Source organism: Peromyscus eremicus, chromosome 11 (genome assembly GCF_949786415.1).
Source record: "Peromyscus eremicus chromosome 11, PerEre_H2_v1, whole genome shotgun sequence".
NCBI lineage: Eukaryota > Metazoa > Chordata > Mammalia > Rodentia > Cricetidae > Peromyscus > Peromyscus eremicus.
Genome location: NC_081427.1, coordinates 56,324,643 through 56,339,813, shown reverse-complemented (window position 1 = coordinate 56,339,813; position 15,171 = coordinate 56,324,643). Strand labels below are relative to the sequence as shown.

General features: G+C 45.1%; 1 protein-coding gene across 3 annotated transcripts in view; it reads right to left on the bottom strand.

The window, feature by feature from the left end:
- The window catches only part of Sv2c (synaptic vesicle glycoprotein 2C), a 134,346-nt gene that overhangs the window by 90,883 nt on the left and 28,292 nt on the right, over positions 1-15,171 (bottom strand). The window lies entirely within an intron of this gene.

Genomic DNA, 15,171 nt, shown 5'->3' with positions numbered 1-15,171 from the left:
GCCTGACCCCTCAGGAGCACCGATGGGAAGTTATTTCCTTTGCCATCACACGTAGAAGACAAACTGGTCACACTGCACCCCAGCCTTGTGAGGTTTGGGTATGCGGTGGGAAGGCACGAGAAATCTCACAGAGCAATTCTAGGGGCTGATTCCAGGTTTCCACTTTTGGTCCGAAAGTCTTGTGTGTCACCATGACGAGGACACGGTGGGAAATCAAGTCAAGGCCCCCACCCCCCAAGGTCAAAGTGGACCTCCAAACTGTTTTAACACTGTGCTTGCACCAACAATCTGTGCTAAGGCCAGACCTTAACCCTTCCAGTCCAGTCCCACTTGAAGGCTCTGCTCCTTGCTGTGGAGTTGAGAAAAGAGGACTTAGCAGTTACGAGGATGAAATATGAACGGTTTCTAGAGGTTTTGCTCTTCTCATCAGAGAAGGCTCTTAGAGCTGAGAGTTTTAGTATGTCAAGAAATGTTAACGTTGGCTTTGGTCCCTAAGGAAAACAGATGGACAACTAGGAGTTAGATGTTCCCCTTGCTGTCACTGGAGTGGACACCTGAATTTTTTCTTATGGTTTATTTATTTTTACATTTTCTGTGCATTGGTGTTTTGCCTGCATGTGTGTCTGTGTGAGGGTGTTGGATCCCCTGAAACTGGAGTTATAGACAGTTGTGAGCAGCCATGTGGGTGATGGGAACTGAACCCGGGTCCACTGGAAAAGCAGCCAGTGCTCTTAACCACTGACCCATCTCTCCAGCCTTTTTAAACAAATTTATTTATTTATTTTTATTTTATGCACATTGGTGTTTTGCCTGCATGTATGTCTGTATGAAGTGCTGGATGCTCTGAACAGGAGTTATAGACAGTTGTGAGCTGCCATGTGGATGCTGGGAATTGAACCCAGTCCCTCTGGAAGTACAGCCCATGCTCTTAACTACTGAGCCATCTCTCCAGACCCTCACTTGAATTTTCTAATTCACTCTCCTCTAAGAAAAACAAACCTCCGACAAACATTGTGCAAACCTTGGTGAGGAACGTAGGTGTGGTAAATGTTAGTCCAGAAGCCTTTCTGAAACAGTGACCTGTCCAGGAGGAGAGACACAAGTGAAGTTCCTATGTCTAGAAGGGGCACTAAACAGGCTGTCACTTCAGGTTTTCACCCATTTCTTTTCCCTTTCCTCTCTCTCTTCCCCCTCCTCTCTCTTTCTGCTTCTCTCTCCCTCCCTCCCTCCCTCTCCCTCCCCCTCTCTCTTTCTGCCTCTCTCCCTCTCTCTCCCCTAGATGCTACTGTACATTCCTGGTTGGCCTAAAACTCACTATATAGACCAGGTTTGCTATAACCTTCCTGCTTTAGCTTCCTGGGTGCTAGGATTTACAGGCATGAATCACTTGTCCAAGCACTATTTTTAAATGTATATTCCAGATAGCCTGACATTGACCTAAGAATGCAAAAATGGGCTAATTTGTTGACGGGGATTAGTTTAAGAAATAGCCTGTTTAAACAGTCACATCCTCCTAATTATTAGTGATCACATAATTAATGAGTCGATACGAGGCTCAGGAGGAAAACACTTGGCAAGGCCTTCTAAACATCACATAAAGACGGCTCACACAGCCATGGTGAATGGAAAGTGTCTGAACAACTGTAAACCAGACTCTTTCCTTACCAAAACCATCTTCCAATTAGACTGCGATACTGCAAAGAAGTGGACTGAGTCTTTGTGTGTGGCAGACATCATTTTCTCTTTACCACAGGACTGGCTGCACATTTCCTTCTTCTCAGTAGGGATTGCTCCTATCGTGAGATCCAAAGCGTGCCCAGAAGATGGTTTAAGGAATGCGTCTGCACAAAGCACTCAGTCTCGTCCGAGGAAATGCATATGTAGCCGAGCCCTCATTGACAGCGTAAGAGGCACGTGCTTGCCATCTGCACCTCTCAGGACATGGAGGCTAAGCTACTTTGTGGTGGTGTCTGTGTCTTTAAGAACGTCTAGCAGGTATCTAATGGTTAGGAGTGAGGGGCCTGTAGTTCCTGGGACCCAAACACTTGGAGGTCTTGCTTATTATAGTTATGGGTCCAGAAACAAAGTCCCTCACCCCCATAGGTCCTTCAGTCTCCTTCTACACCAAGAGAAAGCCGCCATGACAGCAATACTAGTACGACCTCGCTGTGGCTCCCTCCTTCATTCTGCTACAGGAAGTAAGGCCACAGCAGAGATGAGCTGTCTGCATTCAATCCATAGCCATTTACTAGGGTTTTCATTCGCTCCCTTCCTCCCATCCTCCTTCTCTTCCTCCATTCTCCTTTCTTTTGCAAAGGTCTCCCCATGTAGCCCAGGCAGGTCTTGAACTCATGCCTTAGCCTCCAAAGCCCTAGGTTTACAAGCAGGTGCCACTGCACCTAGACTCCAGTTACTCTTTCAATGACAGTAGCAGCCCCTGCTGTTATTCATGTCGACTCTGCATCTTTTGGGATTTTGAAGAACAAGCCATACTTTGGTTCATTAAGCTTCACTACCATCTTGAAAAGTGGGTATTATTAACCTGTGTCATAGATGATGGAACTGGTAGATTATGTAGCATGATCTAACAGATAGGAAAACGGTACATCAGGGTCGTGAGTTCATGTTTCTCAGGTTAAACCCTGGAGCTATTCTCAGAATTCACAATCTGTTGAAAACACCAGGTTGTGGCTCTGGACCCTCCATTGGGACCCTTCAGACTTCCCCTTTGATCTGGGCACTTAAGGGTTAAAACCCGGTGCTATAGGACAATGCCTAGTGCTGTGAAAGAACTATTCTGATTCCCAGGATACTCCTGTTACCATGTAAAACACCACCACTGTTATTTCTGCCAAGCTCACTTTGGAAATACTTATAATGCTCAAATCAAGAACCAGACGGTACAAAGTAGGCTCACTAGCTATTGAGTTTCTGGTTGACCTCAACCATGTCCCATTTAAGGAAAGTGAATGTGAGTACCAGAGGCAAGTAGTTAATCTAGGTCCTCCTTATCTCCTAGACTCTAATCACCCACAACTCCCCACTTTCTCCAACCCCCTGGCCATGAAGACATACGGATATTCAGCCTCTTGAGAGAACATAGTTTGTAATCTGGACTGAACGGCTTATCAAAAAGTAAGTCAGAGGGCAACATCTGGGCTGGACCTTCCACGGCCTGGGGATAAATGGCCAGACCAGAACAATGCTGAAGCAGGTAGCCATCTTGGGAGCTGCTGGGTCCTGTCTGTGCTCATTATACTCTATCAAGATATTTTAAGGAGCATGATAAAGGAGTCATTTGGCCTGAGCCCAATGCAGGAGGTGTGTCCTTCAGTAGACGAGTCAATGGTGGAGAGGCTGTTAATCCTCATGCAAACTCTGGAGAGACTCCATTAAGAATGGAACACGGGAGGGGAAAAACTCAGGATGGTATTGAAGTCCTCCCCAAGTGGCAGGCTTATCGAGTAAGAGTGCAACCTCAAGCTGCGTATTCCTTCCGCTTTCACTCTGGTTAAAAATGCTTAATCTGTGAAGGTAGTATCTTTCATGCTCTTTGTTTGTTTGATATTGGTAATTAGACTATTCCCTTGGGCAAGCTATGGAAAAGATTAAACCTACCAAACAGCTGATTTGAGAGAAGAACGTAGAAATGAGAATCTTCATTTGTCGATCATGTAAGCGAATTAAAGCCAAACACAGGAGTGTTCACAAAGGCTCGGTGTGAGTAAAACTGTGACCGCTCAGACTGGAAGGATACACACGGAGCTTCCTGCTTGTGTTCCACTTGCCATTTTGTGTTCACAGTGTTGTGCAGGGAGTCCTTGAGAGCCTGGAGTAGCTGTTCAGTCTGGATGTGCCCTCTGCCTTCTCTGCTCTCCCTTCTTCTCGATTCTCTGCTGGTCAGGGTTAGCCGGACCTTCAGCCAGAGCCCCTCAGCTTACAAGTGGGAAGACTAGACGAAAAGGCAGATTTTGAAATTGCACCTTTTAGACCTTTGCTCTTTCAACTATGACCTTTGGGCCAAGGACTTGATAGGAACCCAGGCTCTTGGACTTTCTGGGGCAGACTTGTTCACTTGGGCCTGATCCCTAGATGATCTGTATGCTCATGTGAGTCTGAAAGTCCTCTTAGGTTGGCATGCTTTCCACCTAAACATCCTCAGAAATACATGTTTTACTTAGGGTCTCATATGTGTTTGTGCAGGGGCCATAGGTTACAGGATATGCTAACTCTGAAGACACAGAGCAGTCAGAGCTACCTGGAGGAGCTGGGGATCACAAAAGGGCAAGCAGGGGGCTTAGAAAGGGCTTCTATGTGGGCATGGTTTCCCACTCCTTTTGAAAGGACCAAGGACCAGGTAGATGCCATAACAGGCTGCTCAGTCTTCTCTCAGAGATCAGGCCTTAATTTCAGTTTCCTGAGACTTGAGCAAGCACTTTCTGGAAGGGCCATGAACAAAAGACATAGTCCTTGCAGTAGCTCCCTTTCTGCACATGCTCTGACTGTTCAAGATTCAACCAGTTGTTTACTGTCTGGGACCCCTCACCAACTTAGAGCTACGTGCATGGGTCAATGCGAAGGTGCGAGACCAGCCAGCCCCCATGGCAGCTCAAGGACAAAGTCTGGGACTTGTCCAGGCCTGCCCCCAAATGATAACTCTAACACCCAACCAGTAAATTCAAAGGTTACATACCCTTACCCAATCATACGATGCAAAGGCTTGTACCACCCTGCTTGCGGTTTTTCCCTTTAAAAACTCTTCACCCTGAGAGCTCAGGGCCGTCCTCCTTCACCTGACTAGCCAGTGTGTTTGGATGCTGACCAAGCCTGGGCTTGCTTGTTATCAATAAACCCCTGTGTGTTTTGCATCGGATATAGGCTCTGCGGCAGTCTTGCTGGGGGGTGGGGATGGCTCACAATGAGGCCACAACACTTTAATCCCAGCACTTTTGGAGTTTGAGGCCAGCCTGGTCTACAGAGCAAGAATCAGCACAGGCAGGACTGCACAAAGAAACCCTGTCTTAAAACCCCTTCTTTCCCGCAAAAGGAAGGGCTCCTTCCCTGGGACCAGGTGAGCCTCCAGTCCAGTTCTTGGAGAGCAACATAAAAACACCCTGGACTATGACTCCTGGGTTCTCTCATCAATTTATCTAACCCAGTGACGCTATCAGGACGTTGAACCTGGGACACAAGCTCATGATACCCTTTGCACAGCTCTGGTAAAGGCCTTTTTTTAGCCAGACCAGTGTCTTAGTCTTCAGAGAAGAACCCTAAGGCCTTGAGTATGACTTTCTCATCGAGGCATTTTCTAACGTGGAGGCTGGTTCAATTTGATTTAACATACCCTGTTTCCCCTGATAAATATCACATTTCCATTTCTGTCTCTGCTAAGCCACTTTTGATTCCTCCTGACATTCCCTGAAGGGGGGTCACATCTTTTCTCCTAACATCATTTTAAACCACATTTAAACAAAATAAACCAATTTAGGAAACTGGCTACATTTTTTTTCCCTCATAGTAACTGCCAATTGGTTTTTAAAAAAGGTTTTAAACATTTTGGTTATCTGTGACTAATGAATGACTTTAGAATTCATTGCACCATGAATTTAGAAACTGATTTTCAAGGAAAAGTCTTCTATGGGGACATGCTAAATTTACAGGGGGAAAAAACACCTCCATGAGGCAATAATGATCCTATTCACCTGTTACATGGGGAGAGGGTCGTTTCTTATGTTAAAACTTCCAAGACAAAGTGCAATGAATTATTTTGAATAAAAATGACATTTCTGGGACTGTTTGGAAAGATTACTATAATGTAGTCTGTTGTATTCATAAAATAAAGAAAATACCATTATTGCCCTGATTGTGCTCAGTATTTCTAGATATTATTCCTTTTATAAGTAGCAGATACACTTATTTCCCCAAAGCTAAAGTTTTCTCCCACAAACCCAGGGTGTGTCTACAGTAGACGCTCACCAACGGAGATTCTCTCCTTGACTAAACCTATCCAGGGGGACTCTTCTCATCCCAGGTCCTGACTTTTGGCTGCCTGTGTTCCTCTGCATTGTTCAATTTTAGCAAGGCTTCTGATAAGCCAGGACCACCCCCCCCCACAGTGACCCACACCACACAGTGATTCCCTCCACATACCCACAAGTGACATCCTTTGATACCTAATCAGGTTCCTCACCCTCTACCATCCCTCAGTAGATGTCTAAGTATCCTAGTTCGCCTTCAGCAAGAGTCCAGCTGGACTAATATGGTGAGAATTCCTATTGCCCTGTGATGTGCTCTCTTAGTAATTTTCCACCCATCTCCTGGGTCCTTGGAACTTTTCTCTTTGGCTGTAAATTCTTATTTTTCCTTTTAGTAGTTTATTAAGTCGAGCTTCCCCACTGCAGTGACCTCTATGGTGATGGTCTTGAATAGAACCTGTGTCTGTCTTTAAACAGTAATAAATAAGTGACCTTCCATTTCATACTTCTTACATGGTTGTACTTATCTAACTCACCAAATTAAACAGCCTCACCCCGACCCCCAACAGGCACATTGAGACCATCACTGGACACCTTTAATTGTGACTCACCCTGCTTTCTTCTGCTTCCACTGATGACAGTTCGTGATTACCCAAGCCTGGTTGCACATCCACCCGACATGTTTGTTCCGGTTCTGCTTGTTGTTAATTATACATTTGCTTACACGTCAGTCACATAAATAGTGAAATGGGTGTGAAAGGAAAGGAAACTATTACTATGAAAATGAACGTAGGACCTTGGAAAGAAGATAGAGAAGAATCAGTGCTACTGAACAAATGTGAGCCACATCACTGGAAGAGACCAAGACCTAGTGGAAGAGTCCGTGCTCAGATCAGGGGCCATGCCTTAAGCTCACACTGTACATTAAAGAATTGTGAACCTGAAAAATCAAAGAGACTGACGGCTGGGAGGACACAAGAAAGACAATGGTGAGCTCCAGTGTGAAGAGCTCTTCTAGAGGAAAGACTGCTCTGCACTCGAGATGCTCAAATGAATGTAAGCCGACATGCTAAATGCTTCATTTAAGGACCTGTGCATATCGTGCTGTGTGCCAGCTTTTCCATTACCAAAGATCAGCCATGATTTGCTTAGAGAAGGCAATGCTTTGTGCTAAAAGAAACCAGGCGTACACAAGTCACTGGAACAGCCACCGATCACTTACTAATAGTTTTGCCTATTTATTGAAGGCTATCAGAAGCTGGTTAAGGTCAACGCCACAGCTGATTGCCCCCCCCCCCCCCCCCGTTGCCTTTAGCAGAGATTCTGCTATGGATTTTTCAGCCCATACTGGAAGAAGCCTCAAAATGAAGTCAAAGCCCTTGAGCCTAGTTTGAAACTGTTTTTTAATAACTGGTTGTAAGGTCTTAGGCTAGGCTAGTCCTCTCAAAGTCTTCCTGCCAAATGCTTGGGCTGGGCTGGGGGTACTGTTGGTTGACCCTGCAAAGATGGCTTAGCCTTCTGCTTTGGTTTTGAGAGGGAGCTTCCCCTTGCTGGTTTCTTCCACATCTTCCACTTCTATCCACTACCATGGAAACATCCACATCTTCTGCCCTGTGGACAGAGTCCCCAGACCTCCAACATGTTGTCTGAATTAAAACAGCCTTCCCTTGGCCAGACACCACCGTAGTCCATAAAGGTCTGATCTTAGTGGTCCCTCCCCAGCTGCCACAGTCTCTACCCCAACTCGATGCTTAAAGGGGTACAGGTTTCCTCCTTATCTACAACTTTTAATTTCTTCCCACTTTGCTGTTCGAATTCTGTGCTTGAAGTAGAATTAACACAAACATGTCAGTCAAGTTCAGCACTTATTTCATTAGACTCCTCGACAATGCTGACAAGAACCAAGCATGGTGGTATATACTTGTCATCTATAATTTCAACACTGGGTAGGTGGGGACAACAGGATCACATGTTCAAGGCCAACCTAGCTAAGTAGCAAGGTCTTGTCTCAAAAAAAGATACCTAGAAGTGATAACATTACCAAGGCAATGGGCATTGAGAAGGAGGAAGAAGGGAAACTTAAAACTTAAAAAACTGTATTTTTGAATTGAACGCAATATTGTCCCTCCCCATCATTTACCACTCTGAATATTGAACTGGGCAATAATGAGTTAAATGCTCAGGCCTTGAAACAGGTAGCCTAGATCTGTCTCTCCCATTCCTGGGCCTGGGTAAGTTACTTAATTTCTTTGTGCTCCAGTTTTCTCCTCAGTATAATGGGGCTAATAATAGTTCCCTATCTCACAGGGTTTCTGAGGGACTAAACAGGATAAATCAGTTTCTTAACTGGGTGACACACAGTTTCTCAGTAAGCAGCAGTTTCTAATATTTCTGTTGGTGAGAGGCAGACAGAACAGGGAAAGACAAAGTCGGGGAATGGTAGGAGCTTCCGGGAAGAGGAGAGGGTCATGGAATGACAGTATTCAGCCTTCCTCAGCTCAAGGACTGGAAAGGAGCCGCTTGAAACAGCTCCGGAGAAGTAGTCTAAATTTTCAAATCCCAGATATGCACATACAGAGATGCATGTGCAGGTGTACATGAACACACATAAGTGCACACACCCCATGCCAGCACACACGTGTTATTTTTGCAGACAGAAACTTTAAAGAATTCATCCATTAATGAATAAACTTTGCCTAACTCTAACCTCTCCCTTCCTTTCTTTCTTTCTTTCTTTCTTTCTTTCTTTCTTTCTTTCTTTCTTTCTTTCTTTCTTTCTTTTATTATTCATTTATTCACTTATTTTCATGTACTTATTGTAGTGCTGGGGATTGAACTCAGGGGCCTCATACATGTTACCTAAGTTCCCTACCGCTGAGCCATCCCTCTATCCCTAGTTTTCCAATTACTATTCAGAAGCCACTGGGAGGGGCCATTATGTGCTCAAATACATCTACGGACTTTCATAAAATGAAATAAAACCAAGGAAAATAAGGCAAAGACATATGAATGAGGCAGAGGGGGAAAAAAACCCTTTCGAATCTGCACTGGCAAGTATTTACAACAAAAGTCAGCTCACCTTAGCTGGAAAGAACTGTAAATATCAGATGCCATCCACTGCATATTTCTGACTCGTATTTGGAAAGCCTGACATTTAAGTGTGTCATCCAGGCAGAGGCAGAAGCTGGCTGCTTATATGGGCAACAGTGCCAGTTTACCCAGGTTCACCCTGGGCACTAACAGCACATGAAGGTCAGAGACATTTTGCCAAATCCAGTGAGCAGGGAGACCAGACGGGAGTCCTAATAAGGAAGCCCAGTCTATTTCCTAACGTCTCTGGTCAAATGGCTAGGATACAGCATGCCTGTTGGATAGGAGAGGCAATAAAAGACAGGCATGGCATCAGTCCCACCCTCGAAACAGGCAATTGGTATTTGAAGCCATAATGATAATAGTAATAATTATAATAACAATAGCAACAACAGGTATTAAGAAAGAAGATTAATGCAAGCTGGTTCATGGTACATGATGGACACCACGCATTGGTCTCACACCAATAGGATCCCTGCTCTTCAAGCTTCCCCTACTCCATGCTGTGAGCTGAGGGAGGAAAGTGGTCACTGAATTCGCTATTCCCAATCCTTGATCCAACAAAGGGGGCCAGTGATAGCTGATTATCATGGTTGGTTTGAATTTCTGCTAAGTATGAGGGACAGAGAGGGAAGAGAGGTTGCTGAACGTGGTCAGGACAAGGCTTTTCCTCCTCAGCAGTTCACTGGGAAGTTCAAGACAGCTTTGTATCGAGCTGTACCTTAGAACCGTCTGCCGTGGGACAAAACTCTTCCTGGGGAGATGGAACACACATGTCTACTCATCCTAGACAGGGATCCCATGACATACCAAAGTACAAATACCACCAAAGTCCAACTTGGTGAACCAGTGAGTTTTATTGGGGTCACTTACAGGAGTATGGTGAGGGGTTACTTACAGGAGCAGAAATGACTCAAAACAGCTTTGTCACCAAGGCCCACACCAGCTTGGGTGACAGCTCGAGAAAATTGGGAAATCTGGAGCATACCCACAGCCTGCAGGCTGCTCAACAGGCTGGAGGGTATCTTCCTAAGTGACTGGTCTAAGCCTCTTCTAGGCAGCTGATCTGGTCTCAGAATCTTCTTTGCATCTTAGCTTTGCTCCTCTGAGAGGTATTCTCAGCTTTTATTGTTTACTCTGGCAGGGAGGGTCCTAGTGAATCTGGTTGGTTTCAGGGACTTCCTGAAGCTCTTTTGAGTTGTTTACCTTCCTGCTTAAGGAGCTTCCCTGTAGGAGGAAAGGTTTCGGTCTCTGAGGAAACTGTTGCACGATACCTTCTGAGGAGGTCAAACATAGTGTCACACACTTGTACTTCCAGTCCCTGGAGACTAAAGCAGCAGGGTCCTGACTTCAAAGAAAGCCTGCATGGCAGAGCAGACCTTGTCTCAGAAGCAAGCAAAGGATCTGAAGAGCTTCACCCAGGGATTCTGTGCCTACACTTGGCCTGGACAAAGGATATCTTTAAAAACTTTTCCATGCAATTCTAATGTGAAGATGTGTCTTTGAACCTCCCTTTCCTTGGGAGATTGAAAACATGTTAAAAGTAATTACTACAAAATCAAACGCACATTGTAATTAAAGTGAGGACATTCTGCTTAAGGGGGAATAAAGGAAAATCAGCTTAATTAGTTTTAGGGACTTCTGACACTCCACATGGAAGGTGGTGCTGGTGCTGGGTTTGGAGTCACGAATCAGAGGTCTCCCACTAAAAAGCTCCCTCCCAGGGAAGTTCTGAATTAAGGGAGGAAGACAGTGTGCAGAGCTTGGAGGTACACAGAACAGAGTAAACAAGAACTCCATGTTGTTCAAGGTGCACATGAGTGTATGTGTGAAAAATTCACATACAATATAATATTTAGACTTAAAAATGTTGCCACAGCATGGATAAACCTAATATGCTCTAAGAAAAATCTTTAAATAGCAAACAATAAAGTTAATTATTGTCTTAGGGTTTTATTGCTGTGAAGAGACACCATGACCATGGTAAATCTTACAAAGAAAAATATTTATTCGGGGCTAGCTTAGGTTTCAGAAGTCTAGTTCATTATCATCATGGCAGGAAGCATGGCGGCATGTAGGGAGACATGGTGGAAAAGAAGCTGAGAGTTCTCCATCTGGATCTGCAGGCAACAGGAAGTGAACTGTGTACTACACTGGGCCTAACTTGAGCATATAAGATCTCAAAGTCTACCTTCACAGTGACATACTTTCTCCAACAAGGCCACACCTCCTAATAATGCCACTCCCTATGGGCCAGGCATTCAAACACATGAGTCTGTGGGGGCCCATTCCTATCCAAACAACTACAATTACTAACAAAGACACTGGGAATCTTTTATGGTTTCCTGAGTGGGAAACTGATGAAATCAAAGCCTTTGTGTGAGAGTCACAAACGTTCTATAAAGAGTTGGGGGTCAATATTTTACCCCTTGTGAACCACACAGACTCGATGGAAATTGTTTAGCTTGGCTGTTGCATTATGAAAACAGCGACCGATAACACATAAACAAATGGACATTACTGTGTTCCAATAAAGCTTTATATAGATATAGCTGTGGGCTGAGTTTGACCTCCAGGCTGTAGTGTGCAGACCACTCTTGTCTAGCAAATACTTGCCTGTAGCAGCTATATAGTGACTGAGAGGTAGGGTGGAGCTCCTGAGAGGCCGTGGCCATCCTAATGCCAAATCAGGAGTTGGGGGGCAGGGGGGTGAAATTTGTTGGAGAGACACAGCACAATAGGGAAGTTTGTAAACTGTAAAACAAGTGATTTCTCTGCAAGAATGAATGAAAGAGAACTGAACCTCAAGGAAAAGATGGCCATATTTGGAGGGCAAGAGGGGAAACTATGAATTTAAAAAGGCTGGCAAGAAGAGAAGAGGATGCAGGTGGAGGAGAGTGGAGAAGAGGCAAGGCCTCATGATGGGTGCTCAGAGAAGGAGGACTCAGGAAGACTGAGGAGTTTGTCCCAGACGTCACTGGTGAGGTCTGGAAAGGAAATCCCAAGCCCTTGTTAATGACAGTAACACTCAGAGAGAGCAATGATGAAGGTGAATGAGCAGGAAGGAGAGGGAAACAGGAAACGCCTCAGCTCACAGCTGGAGGGAGGGGAAGCGGAGCAGATGCAGTGGGGCCAAAGCACCCCAGATGTGAAGAAGCATGTGAGCACCAGAAACCACAGCCCAAGTCTAATGGAGCCCCCTTACAGCAAACACAGGCCACGCCGCTTCATGGGAAGAGCAGGATGCTTTGAGAGAACGATGCCCTTATATGCCTTGTTTCTAGAACACACGATAAACAAGTTTATGAGAAAGGAATAATCTCCTCAGGCCTAAGAATAATGGAGGCAATGAAAGGATTTCTCCAACAGAGGTCTCTGTCATGTCTCCACAGTGAGCAAAGACTTACATTTTCAAAGGAACCAGTATTTTAGAGGATCACAACAAGAAAACAAGTTTTTGTCAATATGTGTACCAAATCTCTTGGTATTCTACAGCAACAGAAGGCCTGTAGGGGCCAGGGCTCTCATCCCTTACATCTGAGCATTTCAGGTCCTGGGAACATGGCTATGCTTAGCCAGGGAAGTAGGTCCCAGAGTGAACTCAAAGGTTGGCACACTGCTAGATCAACAAAATTGTTTGGAAATTAATCACACACATCATCCAAGACCCATTCCTGAGAAATGATCTACAAAGCATTTTGTTCATTTTGCCATTGTTTTGAAGTTTATGTGGCAGGCATCAAAGTAACCAGAAGAGTTCACAGTAGTTTTTATGTGTTAGGAAAAATATATCACCACTGTGATGTGTGGTGATATTGTGTTCCCCAAAATATTGTGCACCCTAATAAACTTATCTGGGGTCAGAGGACAGAAGATAGAAGCCAGGAAATGGTGGCACACACGCCTTTAATCCTAGCATTCCAGAGGCAGAAATCCGTATGGATCTCTGTGAGTTCAAGACCACACTGGAAACAGCCAGGCATGGTGACTCACGACTTTAATCCCAGGAAGTAATTGCAGAAAGCAGAAAGGTATATAAGGTGTGAAAACCAGGAACTAGGCTGGTTAAGCTTTTAGGCTTTGAGCAGCATAGTTCAGCTGAGATCCATTTGGATGAGGACTCAGAAGCTTCCAGTCTGAGGAAACAGGATCAGCTGAGGGACTGGCAAGGTGAGGTGGCTGTGGCTTGTTCTGCTTCTCTGATCTTCCAGCATTCACCACAATACCTGGCTCCAGGTTTAATAAGACCTGTTAAGATACTTGCTACAGTGATGCTCTGAAAAAATTAGTTCTGTACACAATGTGTTTGGGCCATATTTACCAACAACCCTCCCCTAACTTCTCCCAAACAGGAAGATAGCTAAAGTTGTTAGTCCCAGGCAGTGAATGCGTAGATGCCCAGTACCTAGCCCACTTCTGGCAGGTGAAGATGAGGTGAATTCAGGGCCGCACTTCTTTCTTTTTTTTAATTAAGATTTTTTTCATTTTACATACCAATCACAGATCCCCCTCTTCCCTTCTCCCACCCCTCCAGCCTCCCCCCACACGCCCCCATCCCTCCTCTGACAAGGCCTCCCATGGGGAGTCAGCAGAGCCTGGTACATTCAGTAGAGGCAGGTCCAAGCCCTTCCCCCTGCCTCAAGGCTGTGCAAGGTGTCCCACCATAGGTAGTGAGCTCCAAAAAGCCAGCTTATGCACCAGGGATGGATCCTGATCCTACTGCCAGGGGGCCTCTTAAGCAGATCAAGCTACACAACTGTCTTGCTTATGCAGAGTGCCTAGTCCAGTCCTGTAGAGGCTCCACAGCTGTTGGTCTAAATTTCTTGAGTTCCCACTAGTTTGGTTTGGTTGTCTCTGTAGGTTTCCCCATCATGATCTTGATGTCCCTTGCTCATAGAATCCCCCTTTCTCTCTTTGACTGGACTTCCAGAGCTCGGCCTGGTGTTTGGCTGTGGATCTCTGTATCTGCTTCCATCAGTTACTAGAGAAAGGCTCTATAATGACAGTTAGGGTATTCATCAATCTGATTACTGGGGTGAGCCAGTTCAGGCACCCTCTCCACTACTGCTAGTAGTCTACGCTGGGGTCATCCTTGTGGATTCCTGGGAACTTCCCTAGCACCCGGTTTCTCCCTATCCCCATAATGTCTCCCTCTGTCACAGTATCTCTTTCATCAGGACAGCATTTCTTGACATCTGAGATTTATTTTGTCAGTGCTGAAACATCAACAAGAACTCCTCCATCTCAAACCATCAGAGCTGTTGGTTGACACCAAGGTAAGTGTACCACTATTACACCCTTAGGGTTATGGTGGCACACACATTTTTTGGTTCATCCATGCCATAGCTGGGTAGGACTATTGATTATTTCTCTCCTTTGGAAGCTTGCATGATGCTTTCTGGTACCATGAAAGCTAGTCTTCCGGAAGGAGGCTTTCATATCAGATGCAGCTTGGATCCTCCAGGGCCTGTGTCTGAGGCACATAGTGTCTTCATCAATAGGAACTTAGCTCCCACCTCTGGGAGGCAAGCAAGGGCAACAGCATCACTGAAGGTTTGGCTCAAAATAAAAGCCTTCATACATGCAACTATGCAATTAGCAGGGATAATGTGAAAAATCAAATTCTGACTATAAAACCGTGGGTGTCCAAAGAAACTGTTATACATTACATACTTAAGCCTTTTTTTTTTGCCTGGAGGTGTGATTCGCAAGTGTATATCTATACAGCAGACATTGTGAGAAAGTTCCAAGCAGCCCACAGGGAAATGAGGAAGACAAGAACACTGATGTGGTTCATCCTGAAAGGAAGTTGCTCTGTTTGAAAGACAGTCTTTCATTCCAAGGGCCTGTTCTCCCTCTTGCTTTATGTAAACCTGGCTTCTGTCTTATGTGATGCATTGACAGAGACAGAAAGAGCAGTGTGTGCTGGAGTAACCATTGTTAGTTTTCAATTCTTTCTTTAGCCAGCTAGATGTCTTCCATATGTCAAGTCCTCATTTACAAAATAGACTATAAAACCCCAAAGACTTGGAACCACTAATACAAAATTTCCAATGCCGGGCGGTGGTGGCGCACGCCTTTAATCCCAGCACTCGGGAGGCAGAGG